Below are 18,738 nucleotides of genomic sequence, written 5' to 3' on the forward strand. Positions count from 1 at the left end.
TGAGACGAACTCCACTGTTTTTCTGCTAAAAAAAAAAAAAAAAAAAAAACATAAAAAAGAGAGGAATGCACTTACAAAAACATGTATTTCTTCTTTTTGTTTACAAGACTTGGAAAAATGCAAATGTGCAACATTATGAGTCCCTCATTAACCTAGAAATTATGTGGATTCATGCATTAGACCCAAGAAAATTCTGCAGACTGAGCTGTACCTGTACCTGGTTTCAGAAGGCACTTCCAAGTCATGAACAACAGAAAATGAAAGGCACTTCCTATCTCCTTCCTATCTCCAGGAGCACCTTCTTTCTATAAGCCAAGTAATCCGATGAACTGAAACATTTAATTTTGACTGATTTTCTGCCAATTATTTTTCTTTTACAATCATACATATATAGCCAGTTTCATCCATGTGAAGCCATACAAAGTTTAAAGATTAATTAGGGTCAACCCAAACTCTCTGTAATGTATAATGTTTTTGTTTCCCAGCTGTAGAGACAACTGAATCCCACAGTTCAGTGGTGACAGACTAGCTGGGGGTTGATGTCTGACTTGAAGTAAATTTAACAGTTGTTTCCATGTTATATGTATGCCTCCAAAGCCCTGATTACTGTTCTACTGACAGAATAAAGAAAGTCTCATTCATATTTGAAAAATTTGCTTCTGTCTATGACAATGCTTTAGCACCAATGCAAGGCAATTTTGCTAATCATTTTGTATTTATAGGGGCTAATAAAATTCTATTACAGGTTTTGCAACCTGATTTTACAAAACGATGTTGACAAGAATGAGCTTAGTTAATCTAAGCTGCCCCAGAAAGGGTCAAAATGTGCTTATACATTTTATGATGGATATGGAATTTCATGATGTGCTGTGGCCCAGTCCTGCAATATGCTGAAGCCTGTTTATTTTCTGGTGCCTTTCCAAGGCACCTTGGCACAGGCTGTCAGACTGCATAAAATTCTCAGACTGTAGACTCCTTTTCTCCCTTTCCTCCCCTTCCTGCATAACTGTATCTCTCAGTCATATAGTTTTGTCTTATCATTTTGACTTACCTGAGGAAAGATGGGGCAATAGATGCTAGGATTAAGAGGAGAGACTGCTTTTTATACTTGCTTTTACAAAATGTTTTATAATACATTGCAGAGTACCTCTTAATTTTTGTGGCACACTGGAGGACAAATCTGACTGGAGTAGAAATGGGGCAAAGGGGAGCATGCTACCACACTAGAAATGTAGACCCTGGCTCCAACTATCAGCTCTGTAGAGTTGTTGCTTGCTTTTCCCATTTTCTGGGCAGCCTTCGCTGTGCTCCTCAGGAGAGGCAGGCAGCTGGTTTCAATATCCAAAGAACAAACCTTGAAAGAAGTTCAAGATGCCTTCCTTGGTCTCTGGCTAAAGATTATGAAAATATTTGATTGGGGCAAGGGATGGGGACAAGCAAGAAAAGTTGGCAGCTGCTTTCTACATGAGCTGTGGAGTCAATCTCTTGGAATGAGAATAGGTCACCTAAATTTGTTCTCTCTTTTAATCAGGTTTAAATAAAAGCAGATTTCTATTCCTCCTTTCCTGTTCCCTTGACATCCCAAGGTGGTGCTGCCTGTGGGAAACCAGGCACATAATGAGTGGGATACATGGAACATATGGAACTGGTTTCCATCACTGATAGACCTGTGGCTCTTCTCCTTAGACCTGTCATGACTTCTGTATTTCAAAATTAAGTTGGTCACTAGATATGGACCATGAAGTAATGGAAGGTTTCTTCTCATTAAACGTTCAGATTCCTACAAACCCCTTATGCACAGAATATGTCTTTATCTTTGTCTCACTGTGCAGATGCTTATGAGTCTGCAGAGAGAGGATTCAAGGATCTGGTCAAAAGCAACCAAGCCCTAGTTTGCCAATGGCAGCTACAAGTTAGAAGGAAGGACTTGGATGGCTCTTTGTAAATATTTATCCAAGTTACAATCTCTGAGGTGAACAGGAGTTCTGCTTGCCATGCCTGGTACAGAGCTCCCCGTCAAGAAGCACTACTCACGCCCTTGTCACCCCAGCCAAGTTCAGAGAATCTGGAGGGTGCAGTTGCATTCAAGGATAGTTGTCTTAGTTGGTTAATGAGTTCAGTGCCAAGCATGTTTGTACAACCTCCTTAATAGTCTCAGATACCTGCTGTGACTCTTGGGGTGTCCTGTGCAGGGCTAACAGCTGGACTTGATGATCCTTGTGGGTCCCAACCAACTTAGCATATTCTGTGATTCTGTGATGCCAGGCTAGAATTGGCTCTGTTAACTGTGCTCCTGCATGGAAGTTCAGGCATCAGCTCTCCTGGAGCATGTGGAAACATGCAAGAACTTGGTTATATTCATATTTCAGAGTTTCTCAGTGTTACTTAGGCACCTAACACCAAGACCTATTGACATCAAGGATAGGAATTAAAGAATTCAACACTCAAAGTTCAGCTTTGAAAATCTTATCCAGAATTGTCCTAACTAACACAAAATTGAGTGTCTTGAGATACAGGCACTTACAACCATGGCTGTGTGTCACAGAGAATCACTTTCTTGGGCAGAGGTGCTAACTAGTTCTGGGGTAAAAAAATGGGCACCTAATTAGTACTTAAGTATTTCAGTCGTAAGCATGTGGACAGTCAGCAAGCACATCCTACAGCAAAATCTGAGTTCTTTCTGCCTGGTCAGCATATTAGGGAACCTTGAAGGCAGAGTTCTACCAAATGCAAAGGCAATGTTCCTTGTAAGTATGCTTGTTCAACTTCTACCACCTGCTTTCAAAACAGCAGCAGGGCCCTGTAGCTTGCCAGACTCTCACTCCAATGGTCCTAAGTCTCAGGCTCTGGGTGTAAGGATTATATCTACGAACCTCTTGCTGGGCCTTTGTAGTTATAGGTGCCCTGATTGCCCATACACATAATTATGTAGAAGCTCTGTTATTACCTGCTACATGAAAATCAAACCTTCAGGGCCTCTGGTGTGCCTCTGCAGGCATGAAGTGGTGGGAAAAAGACCAAAAACGTACTTCACAAAAACGTTTTTCAGAACAGAGTTGTGAAACATTCACAGAGATTTAGATTAGGAAGAGAGCAAGAAAGAAAATGCTGAAAAAAAGAGTAAAAAATAGAGTAAAATAAAGAAATCTTGAATATGTGGATGTTGCTTTCAGAAACGAGAGACATCTGTTTGGGAAATAAAATCTTTCCAAAGAAATGAGGAGTGGTCAGGGGAAAAGGTGAAACATTGCCAATGAAATAAAAGAAAATCTCAAACTTTCCCACAGAAGTCTTAGTCAAAGCAAAACAGAAATAGAGGAGTTAAGAACAATGGATTTATTTCCAAAAAGGAGCCAAGGCTAAGATTTCCAGAGAGAAAAGAAGTGTCATTAAAACTACAGGAGTCGGGAATGATAGTAACCAATGTCATGCAGCAGGTCTGGATACATTTCTGTTTCTTTTCACTTTTTATGTGGAGAGCTTTGGCAGGTCCCAGGTGTTGAAGTCATCTTTTCTGCAGACCATTTTCAGTGGTTCTTCCTCCTATAAGGCAGATCCTGCCTCCCCTTCAACTGATTAATGAAGCTCTCAAGGCACACAAAGCAGAAGAAAACTACTAGCTCTGACTACAGATTTTGATCCCTCCATGATACTGTCACCATATCATCCTCTGCCCAGTCACTCACAGTGGGATCTTGTCTGAGACATGGGTGTCTTCAGAATCTGTTCTCAGCAATCCCAGGTTATTAAAGCAACCCCTTGGAAAGCTGTCAGCCAGCATAAAATTGATCAGCCTCCAATCAATTTGTGTGGCGTGAGTCAGCCTGGGCACTGTACTAGCATGGGAGCAGTATATTGTAACAGCACTCTTGACCCCAACACCCCTAATTTGTGCCAAATGCAATTCAGTTTCAGAGTCAGAACCTACAGCTACTACCATGGTAGAAAGAACAAATTGGAAGTTTGGTGCCTAACAAACATCTTCTGAATTTTTTTTCTATTATGTAGCCAGTTCCCTGTTGTATTGACAGAAATCTAATTGCAATAACAAATCTCCAACACTGGGCAATTTGGGTATCCTGTTGTTGCTTTCAGTAGTGAGGATTTTATAGGCAGTCCTGTAAAAACCTCACCTGCTGTGGGGTTGCTTTCTTCCTCATAGATCCACAATCTGACTCCTTTTTTTGATTGAATTACTAGGCTGCAAAGAAGAAATGCATAGTAGAGTATAGTGAGTCAGGAATCACAGTGACAGAGGAAGCAATTGGTATTATGGACCATATAGTAATACCTTACTTTATTAGTAGTAATGCTTGAAAGAACTTAATTATTTTTAGAAATAGGCTGTTTTCTCATATCCTTCCTAAAATGACCTAAGTAGTATGCAAAGGCTTCATAACTTTATTCTTGTATTTTGTATAATTTAAGGTGCCTAACAATTAAAAATAGACATTGTCATTATCACAAAGCACATAAAATATGGGTGGTGAATACTGCAGAGAATCTTCATCACTGATTCAGACTCCAGAACAGAATCTGACAGGAACAAAAACTTTCAGAACTTCATGGAAAATGAAAGTTCAAGCCGTAAGTAACACAGGGAAAACAAAACTAAAGACAAACAAAAACCAATGTCAAATGAGAAAAATATGGGAATAATTCCAGTATCTGTTCCTGCTAATGGCATTGCCACTTGCAAAACCATTTTTCATTCCTTTCAGCAGAGACATCTACTTATAACATGTGCCATATTGTGAGTATGTCTGGTCTAGAGCACTGGTAATCGTCACACTACCTATATCCGATGTATCACTTTTATTCCCTAAAAGACCATAGGAAAGAACAAAATCTGGTGCTTTTGATTCAATTGCTACATGTTTGAAACTGCAAAGCAGCATTGTCCACTGAATTGTCCACTGATGCAAAGGTCACATATATAAAGTTTTGCAGATATAGTAGCCAAACTGCAGTGTTTTTAGCACTCTGAAGGGTTTATCTTGCACTTTCTCTTTTTTTTCTTTTCTTTTTTTTTTTTTCCCATTGGAGATGCAGGATTATTATGGCTCACTTAGGTTGTGTTGTTCAAGGCAAGCTCAGCTATATTTAGTGTTTTTGTTAGGGAATGATACACACCTGAAGAAGAGAATGGCACCCAGAAGGACCTGGACAAGTTCAAGAAGTGGGCCAATGGGAATCTTATGATATTTAATAAGCTGCTGCACTTGGGTTGGGACAACCCCCAACATCAGTACAGCCTGAGGATGAACTGCTTGAGAGCAGCCCTGCTGAGAATGACTTGGGGATGCTGGTGGATGAGAGGCTGGACATGATCTGGCAACGTGCACTTGCAGTCCAGAAAGCCAATTGTATCCCAGGCTGCATCAAAAGCAGCATGGCCAGCAGGGCAAGGGAGGTGATTCTGATCCTCTGGTGAGATCTCACCTGGAGTGCTGTATCCAGCTCTGAGGTCCTTGGCACAAGAAAGACATGAACCTGTCAGAGCAAGTCTGGAGGAGGACCAGCAAGATGGGAGGGATGGAACACCTCTCCTATAAGGAAAAGCTGAGAGAACTGGGGTTGTTCAACCTGGAAAAGAGAAGGCTTTGGGGTGATCTAATTGGTGCCTTCCCGTCCCTTCTTCTACAAGAAAGGAGAGGGACTATTTATAAGACCATGTAGTGATGGGAAAAGGGAGAATGGCTTCAAACTGAAAGAAAGTAGGTTTAGATTAGGTATTACGAGGAAATTCTTTGCTCTGAGGGTTGTGAGGCACTGGAACAGTGGTTGCCCAGAGGAGTTGTGGATACCTCATCCCTGAAGATGTTTAAGGCCATTCTGGATGGAGCTCTGAGCAACTTGGTCTAGTGGAAGGACTGGAACTAGATGATCTTTAGGTTCCTTCCAACCAAAACCATTCTGTGATTCCATGACACACTTCACTTCCTGGCCTTATTCCACTATTTTGTTGACATCATAAACCCTAAACTTCTGAAGATTTACTTGATAATAAATGTAAAATCCTGTAGGCAGTGAATATAGATGGGACATTCCAAAAACTGTTTGGAGAAACAGGATGACTATTGATTAATAATTATAGCCAAATTCCTTCATAATAAAGATCTGGAGACCCAAGCCCTTGGTTCAAAAGCAAACCCTTGAGACAGCCAAAGCTACACTTTGAGAACAATAGAAAGCCCTTCTAACTTAAAACTGGAAAGAAAATCTGAAATAGATCTTGTCTTGTAATAATCAAACAGTGAAAGCAGAAGTGTTTCTAGCTTACATATAGAGAGTAACTATGCTTTTCTCCACTTGCTGTCTAGGATTCATGGCAAACCAAAAAACTTAGAAATCAAACTGAGCAGTGCCTAGCTTTGTTGTGTTCCCTAAAGGAGAGAGGAAGATCTCAAAATCTCTTTGGTGAATTGGAAGTTAAATAGCGGGGGGAAAATGGAGCCTTCACTTTCTGATTTTCTGTTCAAATGAACCAATTATTTTGCTGACCTTGGGGTCCGAATTTCAAAGAAAGCTGAAGACAGGCTTAGGCCTGCTGCTATGGCAAATTCCAAAATACCCAATTACTGACCTCAGGAGGAGTCAGCATTCCTGAGATTAGAGTCACTGGGAGTTTACTTCACAAACTCACTTCTAATAATATACTATAGTGCAGACACCATTAACCTGCCTTTTTCAGTTAGCAAATAAGATATGTCTCAAGGCAAAATAGTTATTAACAGCCAGTGGTAGGAGTTACATCTCTAATTGGAAACAGCAACATCTGCAGGGGAGTATAATAAAAGCATATAACAAGTGAATGTGTTAGTGGATTACAGGGACTCTAGGTAATTGTTCCATAACACAGCTTTAGCAGAAACAATGAATATTTCAGGACTCCATAGATCCAAACTAATTCTGGTCACTGAAGAGTGTTCCATGGATTAATTCTGTTCTTACTAGACAATTTGACCAACATTATACTGGCAGACTTCCCAGATTTCCTTAGTATAATGCACTACATTTATTTCAATGTTTACACCATTTTGTGACTAGCTAATTCTCTTCTGTTTCCACCAGCTGGTGTAAGGATGCTGCTCAATAACAAAGCCCTTTCATACCAGCTGCTTGAGGTAGACCTATTTTCTTCTACTGTCAGTTATACTAAAACATCTTTAGGTCTAAGTTATTCTAATATGAGTGACCTGCTGCTTCTATATGCAAAACTCTTCCACTACTTTTGAAATGAAACACACAAGGCAGAAGCCTGAAAACTGAGCACCCACAAACTCCTGGTGAAGCCTATCAGTATTCCAGATATAGAGGCTGAGATATTTAAACACATTGGAAATTTTCTTTATTATCTCAGTGTCGGAAGTCATATCTCGCCTTCTGGATCAAGCTGCACTTGATACTGTTGGAAGGGACTTCTTGACCTGGTTAAAAAAAAAACAACCTCTTACAGAGTTCTTCCTAATTTCTTATTTTACATTTTTCTCAATCTTTGCTGAGTCTTTTCTGTGCACTGATTTCAGATGACTGAAGATAGTATGTAGTTTAGAGCTATCTTGTATACCATTCAAGCGTTCATCTGCATTTTGGAGCTGAATTCTATTTTATGGATGGCAATCTTAGACCTTATGACTTGCCAGCTGCTGGCTCTTGTGTGGTCTACGATCTCTAAAGACAGACAGCACATAGGTAGTTTTGTCACTTCTTGAAAACATGTATTTGGCTCTGTTTTCAGAAACAGCACTATAGTAGGTAAGCAAGCTGACCTTTTGCTTGCTATTGTCCAGAACCACATTATGCTTCTAGCACCTTTTATTGCAGTTCCATGCAAGCTCTATGAAGGGAACATCCCCATCCATTCAGTAAAAGCAAGCAAACCTATTTGCATGTTCAGACAATGGAAAAAAGCCACAATTTCCTTGTCCCAGCAGTTGCAGATGGCAGTGATGTTCACATTCTAAAGTTTTATAGAACAGTGCCTCCCTCCACAAACATCCTAGAACAGTCAGCGTGCCAGGGATGTGTTGCAGCTGATACATCTAGGAGCCTTTTCACTTTTCATTACCACCTTCTTATTTCTTATTAAACAAGGTTTGTTTCAGTGGTACTACCATAGTCATCACAGTAGTGTGGTAGAGTCACTCATGGTTTAGAAGGTGAGGTGGTAAAGCAACTCAAGCACACAAGGACTACTAGGCAACAAGAGAAGAACATAGCTGCCTTTTGTTTCTTGATATATCTGCCCTGAGTTTTGCATAGATAACAATGTCCTTTTACTAGATATATCATGAAACATACAAGCTGTAAAAAGAAAGCCAAAACCCCCAGCGGTTTGTGAAGCTGATGAAATTCTTAAGCTCCAAAATATTCCAGCTACACTTTCAAGAAACTTTGGCCAAGGCAAGTGGAGCTGGTTGTGTTATGGAGATGTTCCCATTGTGCCTTTCAAACGCTTTTGCCACAGTCTGTGGCTGCGATCAGACTTCTTTGTGCTTCTGGGAAAGCATGGTAGCAATTGCTGGGAAAGGGAGCTATTAATGAAGTGCAGAGTATCCTGAATATCAGCTCTTACAGACGTGAGTTTTCTCTATACTCCAGAATATGTATGTTTTTCTGGTAGCTGTCCTTTGGTTGTAGCCAGATCCCATCCCCAGGATAGGTCAGAGGAGTTAGAAGGTCACCACACTGATGGATCTACTACTCTGCTACTAATGAACAGGGGCAGAAATCAGAAACTCATTTAATTTGTGAACATTAAAAAAAATCAACACCAAAATTCTTCAAATCTACAGCCTTCCCTAAGCATGTACTGTAGTCAAATTAAATCCCTAATAAAGTATCTATGAAATGACAACTAAACACATCTATCTTTTTTAGTTCCAGCCTCCCCTAATGGAAAATGACTGCGTTTCAATCAGCCACATGTCCAAGCTGTGGTTGTTCTCACAATTCTGAATTCTTCCCTTAAATGGGATCCATCCAAGAATGTGACACTGTTGTTTCTCTTTCTGCAGACCTACATGACAGTTAGAAACAGCACAGAAATGAGCTCAGTCTTGCAACACTGTGGTCCTCTTCAGAGATGCTGAGCACTTCAAGCTCCGGATGAATATGTTCAGACTGTTGGAGAAGCCAGCAGTGCTGGATTGTTCAGGAATGCTCTGGCAGCCAAGGGATAATGGTGTGGTGAGGCATTAAAACATGTCGGCAGCATTGGAGGCAGCTTTGAAGAGCAAAGTCCCTCTGAACCACCAGAGTGGTGTAGAGAGCTGCAAGTGGGAATCACAGCTGATCACTAAGTGCCGATGCAGTATCCTTAAATGGGAGAAGCCAGGCTGACTCCCTGGTATCTCCCACCCAGTTGTTTTTCTATTACAGACACTCAGCATGATGCAGCAAAAGAGAATGGGTGAATGGTAACAGGGCTCTAGTGACACTCATTTCTATTTAACTCTCTTTGTGTTAACCAGGCTGTTTAAATGGGCCCTGAGGTAAATATGAATTGAGTTGCTCTGGAGTCATTTGTTTGCTTCCCTGGAACAGTTTTGCACAGCAGAGGCAGAACTGTCTTATACTAAAGCTTCATCAGATTGTGAAAGACTAAAATACTGGAATAACTGATGGTTTGTAATAGATCTATTCTTCTGACTTTTGCATCTCACCCCCAGGAAGCATGAATACAGGGCAGACCACTAGAAAATGTCACCAGAACTTATTTCAGTGACGTGTTGCTTTCTATAGGCTCAGCTGTTTGTGCATTCAAGGTGTCAGGATTTTCAACTTTGCCAATTCTTTTTTCACTAAACCTTCCAATGCAAATAATTCCCACATTTGGACATATACACTGATATGATCTGGGCATTTTTTTTTTTCAGTTGTTCAGTATGAGAGTTAAATGGTGTTAAATCTTCTTATTTGTACCCTTTCCTATGGTTCTATAAAATGAAGTCAGTGACTTTATACAGCAGATGAAGATGGCCATGTTAATTTAAAACATGTATTAGCTATTCACGGTAGTTAAATGTGCCCCATGAGACTGATAGCAGAAATTAGTGTTCACAGAGGTGGTTTATTTTATATCTTTTACTGTGTTTTCCATGTGGAATAATGTGCCTGTCTGAATAGTCCCTTGCACTGAATATTTTCTAATAACTATCTCTGTGTCACTCTGTGCTTTAGATCTTCCTCAAGGCATCAAAATTTTTTTCGCTTCTATCATCTATAGGGAAGTGGGTGGATTTTAGGCTGCCTCAATATGGCCTTTCCTGTGTTATTATCTTTCCTAGAGGCTGACTTTTATGCTCCATCTACTGACTTGCTGTAGACACATAGACTGCTCCTGATGAGGTTATTTCCTAATGGAAATCATTGTTTGGGCACTTGGCTTATCTTTACAGCTTGCTACTGCATGCAATGATCTGGAATGTAACTGTTGTCAATTCCCTTGACGCTGTCTACCCAAGATTTGGCTTCCTCTGTGAGTAGGTATTTTTTGCATTCATTTTCACCACATCTCCATAAAGGAATGGTTCATTTTGGAAACCATGAGATTGTCATGGCATCAGTGAGAGGTCAGTTTGTGCAGCAGCTCTGGACAGGGAAATAGCAAAATATCATACAGAGTCATTTGAAAATGAACAACTGGAGAGAGATGAAAGGTTATGCTTGACACCTCACCAGTGGTTCTGCCCCTGGGAGCTGGCTAGAACCCCTCAGGAGGTTGCCTGCCCCCATGGGTCCTTGGACATGCTAGGCTTCTGCCAAAGGCTGTGCCAGCCATGGGACTGTCCTTTGTGCTAGTGCTGAGCAGAGAGCATGAGGAGGTGCACTCCAAGAGAAGGATCCCAGCAGCTGGCTGCCAGTGCAACAACACAACACTTTTCCACTGCAACTGCTCCCACTGACCTGGTCAGTCAGCATTACAGTTTCAAGAACATTCTTGTTTCAATAACTTGCTCTAGCATTCTTCTATCAGCAGCTTTTCAGGGGCTAGAAATGTTTGGATATTAATACTTTAAGCTACTTTTTGAACTATGAATACAGAAAAAATGCAGACACTTTTGTTGCAGCTTAAGCCAGCCTAAGTTTTTATTTTCTTCCAGGAAAAAAAAAAAATTAATCAACTCCTTCTGAACTTGGCAAGAAAATGCCCCCCCGGCTGAAGGCAAAGAGTGAACACACAATATATAGGCCAAAGAGAAGCGTTCCCAAGGCTTTAGTGGTCTGAAAATTGCTGTGCCTGTTGCTGTGATTTTGGCACTGTTAGAGTCCCCTCCCTACTGGGGGATCAAGTGAGCAGGAGCAACCATGGTAGGGTTGTTTGTGACAATGTAACTTGGCTGTCAGAGCACTCCATGGGACATGGCCAGGATCTGGAGGCTAGAGCTATCACCTTCATGGTTCCGTATTTTACGCAGCCTGCCCGATTTTCAAGAGCTGCTTCGTGGCAGCTGGACTGCTTTGAATATCAACCCAGTGCTCAGCACATTGAAAATCTGTACCTTGATTTCATACCTTGAGCAAAAATGCTAATAATCTAACTGCTCCATTTGGACTAAGGAAGGTGGGAATGAACCCCTTAATAAAAGAGGTAAATTAATTTATGAGAAAGCAACTCTTGAAGGAAATTAATAAGAGACACTGACTAATGAAGTGCAGAAGTTATGCTTCTCTTAAAGGGTGCTAATTTACTGCTCCTTGAGATATCCAGCTCTTCTGAGTTCTCTGACTTTACAAATTCTAATAGTAAGACTTTGGATTGACTGGAAATTATGGTTCCCTAAAACCTCAACTTCAACACAGAGCCCTGTTACTGCTGCTTGTGACAGCTCACACAGTGTGTGCTACAGTAGTTCAGATATGATACTGTCCAAGTAATTATTTTTGCTCGTTAGAAACCCATGGAGTTTCAGAGACACTTGATCTGCTTCTGATGTATCACTGAAGGAACTAATGACCATGCTCGCCTCTCAGGGGATTTGAAGGCTGGGGATCAGTGGTGGTGGGTGATGGGGGAGGGCAGGGTGGGTGGATGGGGGAGAATGAGGGGGTTGCTCAGGGATGATTAGAGGAGAAGAAGGGATTACTTGACACTGGGTTTTCAAAGGTAGGTTTCAGATGTACTATCAGGTGACAAGTGGATTAACCAGTTATTGCACATGAGATGAGCTGTAGTAACCAAGCCTGAATTCCTGTTAGTCCAGCACAATCAAAAGCTAAGCACATTAGCTAACTCTTTTTCTAAGACCGCTGACATGACCTTTAATTTGCCATGTTAAAACTCAAAATCAGTCCCAAATGAGCAGTCTATCTTTTTGTCAGATAGGATATTGACAGTCATGCCCAGCCTTAGATGAAGGCTGAGGGCATAGAACAGGTATGAAACATGTGATACAGAGGAACTAAGGGATGTGGCAAATCTAGGGTTGTGAACCATGGCTGTAATTAAAGAGATCAGGGGCCATCTCTAAAGAGACAGGAGAAAACATAAGGGGAAATCCATAGGGAATGTCAGGTCAAGTAGCTGAACTTGCTTCATGTTCTGACCCTAGGACTGCTCAGAATACCCAGATTTGGTGTGCAGCAGCCCTGGCTGGGATGGAGCTGCAACTGCTGGACTGCATGTGGGCTGACAGATATACTTCCAATACCTAAAGCTGCAGGCATCATTGCTTTCGTTATGTTTCATTTGTTTTGGTTTGCCTGCATGACTTGGAAAGGGGAGACCAAGTGATGGCTTGATAATATATGAAGGTGTCTGTCATCTATTGTATTTTGGAAAGAGTAATTTCCAGAGTTATTGAGTTGTTTCCAGGAGGTAACAAAGCTGCTCTTTGTTCCTCAGATCAAATACAGTAATGAAAAAATAAAAATAATTCTTGATCCCTGCAAGCCCTTCCTCTCTCAATTTCTGCTTAAATTTTTGAGCTCATCTAGACTGAAAACTCTTTTTGCTGTTATGGGATCACCACAAACCAGTGGTATATTTCAATCTGAATAACCACCTGCACAGCACATACAGTGCAAAAACGAGATACAACCTCAATTCACAGGAACCCTGTCTAGAACTGCCTGTCCTTCATAGTTACATGCATTATATCGTACTGGTGACCAAGGATTTTCCTTGCTTTCTTTTCATGAAAGAAGGTAGAAATAGGGAAATTAGTGTGATAAGGAATTGTTTTAAAATGTTTAACCAGCTGAGCATCAGGTTCTTAGGTGGTGTAAATCTACATTCCTCTGGGATTGTATAAACATCAGACTAAAATACTTGAGGCCTTGATAGAAAACAAGTAGGAAGTGAAATGAGAAGTCTACTATAAAATCTAAAATGTAAACAAAACAATAAAAAGAAACACATAAAAAAACAATAAAAGAAACACAAGAAACCACAATGCACAGTGTTGGTAATCAGATGGTGTTTTACGTAAACCATCTTGTTAGTTCTATGAAATTGCAGGTCAGATTCAAGACAGTAGATTGAGAATGTAATGCTTCAGTTGGAAACCCTAGAATTAGCCCTAAGGGGTAAAAATATTTATTTTTTGAACTCAAGCCCTGCTTTGCTGTTTTGTTGGTTTTTTGAGCTTTTTTTTTTTTAAAGTATGACAAAAATAAAATGTCTAATAAAATACTACATGCACTTACTTTTCTTTACCTCTCTGAGTCTAAAACAAAGACAGATCAAAACTCTAACATTTGTTTATGAAGAGAAATAATTTCTGACAATTTTAATTACAAGTTTGAGCTTGATGTGATTTAAAATGGGCAAGTTACAAGCCCTAAAAAAGTGGGGTTTTATAATGGAAATGCTGACAGACCCTTAACTACAGCAGCATTGCTGGGCGCCACTCTAATAAAAGGTGGCAAGGATCCAGAAGTATTCACAGCTGCATGTCTAAACTTTATTAAGTATCTGACTATAGTTTGCAGGTCCTCGCCAGATCATAACTCATTTCATTCTGACACATTCCAGTTTATAATTAGTGTTGTACTAATATGTTCCTAACTGGTACCAGCATATCCTAATTTTTTTTTTCCTCCTGTAAAACAAGGCTGTTCCCCAAACCCAAGGATGCACTGATGTTTGGCAAGAAGCAAGAGCTGCTTCTTTAAATTTTTTTTTAATTATTTTTGGGTTTTATCCTTGGGCTAAAATAATTTGTATGTTAAAGGCCAATGTCTATAAATGAAGCATGAAAAACAGTGAACCATCTGTAACTCCCAAGGCAGAAGAAATAAAACAATTTCCAACTTTCTCTAAGCAAAGTATTTTACTTGCCTTTAGCATTCAGCGACAAAACAAATTGTTCTTAAAATACATCAGTAATAGTTTGCAATTAGGAAATAATTGTAAAAGCAAAATAAGCAAACACAATTGTTTCAGAACTTTGCCAAGTAATAAATTAGCTGTGCTAATACATGGAAGGTATAAACTTACTTTTTAAAATCTGCTGTTGTGTGCCTGCCACCTGAAAACCAGGACATTTTGGGTAAGCACACACTTCCATAGTTTATTTGTGTTTCATGGTTTCACCAGTCTTTGGAACATGCAGAGGTGATCATTACTGTTGTAATTGCTTTTCATGTTTTTGGCAGTTCATTTCCAGTGGCTGCTAATAATTTCCAAACTGTTTCATTTGTCTGGGCATGTCTCTGGGCAATGGCCTCTGTTGATGTGGGTTTGGAGCAGCTACGGAAGGTGGACTCCAATAGTGTATAGTACGTCTTTCCAAGTGTTGGTAAGCTAATCAGCACTATTTTGGAAATCTTTCTGAAGTCTTGAGTGGAAGTACTCTTTGCTTGCTTTGGAGAGTGCTTCTGCCAAGAGCTGAAAGGGCAATAGGGACAGCACCCCTAGTGGGAGTTGGAGTCTCCTTTTAGGTAGCTATACTCTTATGGCAGTTGACTGAAAGACACTGAACTTTGAGTGAGAATCCTTCCATTCCATACAGATGGACAACCCTCCTGCCCCATTTTGGAAAAAGAACCTTATTGTTCTTTTCATCTAAGATCCTAAACACAACCCAAAGCAAAAATCCAGCAGGATTTTGCATTTTGCAGCTGAATTAATAGTGAACAGAAATCCTAAAATGTAATAAGATTTTTTTAGCTGACTATCTGTGTATTGGCCACAGAGACATGAGTAGGTATATAAGTTGCTGATCTAGTAAAGCATTTCAGTGTTTAGGGTAAACCACAGGATGTTGTATTTATATTTTATCAAGTGTAACAATAAAGGATGGAAACAGAATTGGGATAATGAATTCAATCATCATGACCCTTTTCTTTTTAGGTGTCAAGGGGTAAAAAAGATAATATACCTGCATAGTGATCAATATTATATTTCTAGTGCTTCAAATGCATGTTTTGGAGTCTATGAACAACTATAATTGCGGAAGTTCCTTTAACACGTTGGTTTCCTGAATTTCTGTAAACAGTGTATGTTAGCCTCTCAGTGGTTGAAAATTTAGAACTTTTCCTAACCAATAGAGAAATCAAGGAGGACAAAGTCTTCCCACCTGGGAAGTCTTCCACCATGGGGCTTTGTGGTGGCGAAGAGAACTAATTTTTGGTATTTCACAAAAAAAAGTTTTACATTCACTTGAAATGCTGCACCCCTTTTTTTTTTTTTTTTCCAATTAAAGGCCACAGGCACAACATGCAGCTGCTTAGCACTCAGCCCAACATAAACCTTGTAGCCTCCAATTAAATTACAGACTAATGTTTGACTCACATTCAAACAAGTATGAACATACATGGTGATGACAACAGGTGGTAATTCTGCAATTTTCAGAAGAAAGAAAAGGAAGGAAAGGAAAAAGAAAAGAAGACAAAAACCCTAACAAGATTAAAGAAAAAAGTTTCAGGTCTGTATTTAAAGAGGCTTTTGGCACACATTGTGGAAGAGTTGCTTCTATTAATATATTTTTCCATTTTCCAAATTACAGCTTTTAGAAAGTGAAACAACCTGACAAGTCGAAATATGCCTTACCTACCTGCCCAATATTTGGACACAGAGGCTTAGGTGTTTGCTCCTGGCAGAGCTGTGTTAACTTCATACATTATCAAGAATGAAAAAAAAATACTCTTTTGGTCTTGGAATTTGTCTAAGAGTCCAACTGCCAATCTAGAGCCACTAGTCTCAAGGAGGCAAATTATGGATCTACCATACCTATGGGTGAGTCAAACTTTGTACTGAAAGGAAAGAAAACAATCTCTACTATTATCCATGAAAAATTAAATGGATCAGACTTAGAAATACTACACTTGATTTTTAGGTAAAAATGAATTTTCTTAGGATTTACTGAAAATTATAATTTCTTTATGAGTTAAAATAGTTTTTGACCTATTTTTAAACTGTCTTTGAAGAAAATTAATACAAGATTCAGATCTGGATCAGATCTGAAGCGATTTCAATGAAATCACAAAAACGCTTCAAAAATCATCTCACACACTGAATTTTTAATGTTTTATCATCTCTATTGCCACCAGTTAAGAACAACATATCTCCCTCAGTATTTTACTACTCTTTCTCAAAATGTTCGCTATGTATGCCATCAAAAATATTTCCATTTTTTCTCAAAAAAATAAAAAGCATGTGTGAAACAGATCTAGTCTTCAAAAGGGAGGCCTGCTTATTTTCTTTCTCCACCTGGGTCTGAGTGTGATATCTACCACCAGATACTGAGGACAGCACAGGTGAGATATGGGCATCTGCTTCCCCATGAGACATCATTCAGCCTCTGAGACATCCTTGCAAGGCTCACAAAAGGGGCAGAGGCCTACAGAAGGTCCTGATCTGGTATCCTGGAGGGTAATGCAGAGTTTCTGGGTTTGCAATAGGCTCCCATGTCAAGGCAGATGCCTAGAGCCTCAGCCTGTGAGCCAGGGTGCCCACGGGATATCCCAGAATTCAGACCAACCAACCTTGAAGCCTGCAGCTTCTTCCCCTCTGCAGTGGATGAAAGGAACCAACAGGAAGTCCAATCTTTTTGCCACAGCTGCCATTGCACTTGCTGAAGAGCAAAGGTTTCCAGCATTTTTCAGATGACCACGCTGCTGCCTTAACTCTAATCACAAAGAAATGAAACAGAGGAAAAAAAAGGCTTTTTATTTAGAGCTCCTTATTGTTCCCTTGCTCTAGGGATTATTTTTTTCAGTCAAAGCATCAATAATTATTTAATTTCACAAAACTATCATGGACTATTATGAATGATCACAGAATGGAAAGAAGAAGCTCTTATGAAGACAGGCTGAGAGATCTTGTTCAGACAGAAGAAGAGAAGGCTCTGGAGAGGTCTTGTAGCAGCCTTCTAGCACCTTAAGGGGGCTTATAAAAAGGATGGAGAGGGACTTTTTATATATACAGATAGAGATAGAACAAGGGCAATGTTTTTAAACAGAATTAGGGCAGGTTTAGATTAGATATTAAGAAGAAATTCTTTACTCAGAGAGTAGTGAAGCCCAAAGAAATTGTGGATGCTCCATCTCTAGAAGTGTTTAAGGCTAGCCTGGATGGGGCCCTGAACAACCTGATCTAGTGAGTGGCATTCCCTGCCCATGGCAGGAGGATTGGAATGAGATGATCTTTAAGGTCCCTTCCAACTCAAGCCATCCTATGACTCTGTGATTCTAATAGGCACTTGTTCTGTGCCTGCTTCTCCCTTCCAACAGTTGTTTGCCATTTTTCTCTTTTGAGTTCTTTCCATTAATTTTCTACAATTAACAAGTCTGATTTCATTTCTAAAAGATCCCAGTCTACGTATTCAAGGCTTTGAAACCTTCATGGTCCAAAGTTTCCTTCTGTAAATGAAGTTCAGATTCCTTTTTGTGTCTTTGTTTTCTTGGTGGAAATTAAGATTCATGCAAAGCATTTAAATCTTCAGGAAATGGATGCCTTGGAGTCTCTCTCCTCTGAAATAGAAAATATACTGCATCTAAGTAGGACTGAGTTACTTTAATCACTGGTCTTTGTTAAAAGGCAGGGAGATACACTGATTGACAAAAATATTGCTTGGCAATAATTTTGTCTTCAGTCCTGGATTGAATAGTTTCATATGTATCATTTTTTCAATTTATCATTAATATTTCTCTCTTTCATCTTCCTTTATCCTTCCTGTTTTGATTTCTATTTTGAATTTCTATTGCTGGAGACTTTGAAGGGAAAGCCAAAATTACTATCATATAGAATTATCAGCTCTATGAGCAAAAGTATTCTCACAGCACTTCTTGGTGATTTTTATTTCTTTTTCCAGCACTCTGTTCTCTGCACAGACATACACAGTGTGGTGTGTGTCCAAGTTCTCTGCAAGAATGAACTCTGTGTAAAAGCATAACTGCCTTTTGCTCTAAATGATCCTGGTTTCATGTTTAACATTTGCCAAGATAATGATACAAAAAGCAACTGTGCACAGTGAGAGAGTGCAAAAGACTTCAAGACTGATCTTGAAGATGAGGAAAGATCCTTTCTTCTTATGTTTAATTTACTCTGAAGTCTTTGTTTTAAATTAGATTGCAAGATTTCATAGCATTCAGATCATGGCATCTGGTCTGTGCTTGCCTGAACTTTCGCTGAATTTTCTTCAGTTCAAGCCAAGAAGATGGGTCCCACAGCTGTTACCACAACTGCCAGTACTTGGTGCTGGATTTACTGAGTCATGAAGGAGAAAACCAAGAAGAAAGGAACTCATACATTCATTTCTTCAGCGATATTCATGAGATGAGTCACCA

The 18,738-nt window shown here is 39.7% G+C and overlaps 1 long non-coding RNA gene across 1 annotated transcript in view; it reads left to right on the top strand.

The window, feature by feature from the left end:
- Window positions 1-10,781: 10,781 nt before the first annotated feature.
- LOC114055708 overlaps window positions 10,782-18,738 on the top strand; it is a 55,544-nt gene continuing 47,587 nt past the window's right edge. The window contains exons 1-2 of the long non-coding RNA XR_003570806.1: window positions 10,782-10,918; window positions 13,754-13,759. This is a non-coding gene — a long non-coding RNA (uncharacterized LOC114055708). The remainder of the gene's footprint in view (window positions 10,919-13,753; window positions 13,760-18,738) is intronic.

Source organism: Empidonax traillii, unplaced genomic scaffold (genome assembly GCF_003031625.1).
Source record: "Empidonax traillii isolate 1590-97213 ecotype Southwest subspecies unplaced genomic scaffold, ASM303162v1 scaffold6:size4315531, whole genome shotgun sequence".
Taxonomy (NCBI): domain Eukaryota; kingdom Metazoa; phylum Chordata; class Aves; order Passeriformes; family Tyrannidae; genus Empidonax; species Empidonax traillii.